Source organism: Mesitornis unicolor, unplaced genomic scaffold (genome assembly GCF_000695765.1).
Source record: "Mesitornis unicolor isolate BGI_N332 unplaced genomic scaffold, ASM69576v1 scaffold16767, whole genome shotgun sequence".
Classification (NCBI taxonomy): domain Eukaryota; kingdom Metazoa; phylum Chordata; class Aves; order Mesitornithiformes; family Mesitornithidae; genus Mesitornis; species Mesitornis unicolor.
The window spans coordinates 12617-14225 of record NW_010197217.1 but is presented as its reverse complement, the minus strand read 5'-3'; positions in this window follow the sequence as shown (position 1 = coordinate 14225).

Here is a 1609-nt window from a genome sequence, read left to right as displayed (position 1 = left end):
GCCCCGCGTGGGGTGGCCCCTCCCTGGCAGCCCAGCCCCGGGATTTCGGTGCCCAGGTGCCCGAGGCCCGAGTCTTGGGGATTTGGGTTAGGTTTTAGGACTGTCCTGGTTTTGCTGGGATGGAGTTATTTTCCTCATAGTAGCTGTTGCGAGCTTTTGGGAGGGTTTGTGCTGGGTCTGATATGATAACACGCCAGTATTTAAATTTTTCAGGTTTTGTTTTTCAGTCTTTTGACTGCACCTGTGATTATAGTTTCTCCTGTTTTCGTTTTTGTTTTGTTTTGTTTTGTTTCTTTTCTCTCTGCACAAGAGGATGGAGGGGAAGCAGAAGCCCAGGATTTGCTGGGACCCAGGGCAAGGATGTGGTCCCTTCTTGCCCTGGCTGAGCTGTCCCCCAGCTCAGCCCAGCCACCCCCGGGGCAGCTGGGGGCTCCTTAACCTCTTTGCAAAACCAAGCTGGAATTCAGTTTGTGCTTTTTGCTGCAGAAAACCCAGGAGCCGCTCATTCCTTGAGCTGTGCATTTCTGAAATAAGCCCTTTCAGTGAAAACCTCCCCTACCAAGGCTCTGACCCAGCAGAGGGGCGGGCAGGGAGATGCAGGGTGGAAAGACTTCGCTGGGCTCCCTGCTCCGGGTTGGATGGAGCCGATTCCTCCTTGCTGTGCCCATTTAGGGCTGTGTGGCGGGGGGAGCGACACTTCCCCTCTCCAGCTGGCTTGGGTTCAGGCGTGCACTGCTCCAGCCTGGCTCCCTCCCTGCCTACTCTCCCGCGGCGCCCCAGCCCAGATTTATCAGTGCAAATAGGAGCTATAAGCCTGGTCTCACTGGGGATGGGGTAGAATTAAGTATTTTTTAATTTGGCCAAGTGGTGCTTCATCCTCTGGCCATCACCACCGAGACACCGCAATCCCGCCAGGGAAGCATTTGAAAATAAAAGCTGCGAGTGTGCTGAGGAAAGTCGAGGGAGCACCCACGGCGGGCACAGCCCTTCCTGGGACTTGCCAAGATGCTGGACCGAGGGTGAACCCGGCACCGTTACGTGGGGACAGCTTTGCAGTGCTGGTCTTCGCCTGGGAGATGCCCTGGGGATGGGCACCTTGTTTTCTCCTTTTGGGAGAGTGTAATTATTTAATGAGCGGTTTTGGTGCCTGCCAGGGGAGCGCGTGCGTGCGTGCAATTAGGGCTGGATTGGGAGAGCCTGGACCAGGACTGGAGGAGGGGGGGAGCATCGCTGTGTTCCACCACCCTAGGGATGGGAATGGGGACGGGTGGCCGCCCCGTGGGTGCCGGGTTCCTCTGCCTGCCCTCCTGGCTCCAGTTGCCAGTGCTGGTGGATCCTGAGGACGCCGGTGGGGGCCTGCGGCTGGTCCCAGTCCCAGGGTCAGCACTGGGAGCTGCATCGGAGGGATGATTGGTGAGGGATGGGGATGGCAGCCTGGGTGCCTGACAGGCAAACCTTCCATGTGGTCCCAAAACAGGGGCTTAGCCACACCAGACCTCCCTGCTGCCACGGCCAGCGCCGAAGATGGGCTGGTTGCCTTCAGCAAACTGAGTGGCAGAGCACCCCGCTGCATGGCGGGGACCCCGACACATATCAGGACAGGGTGGGC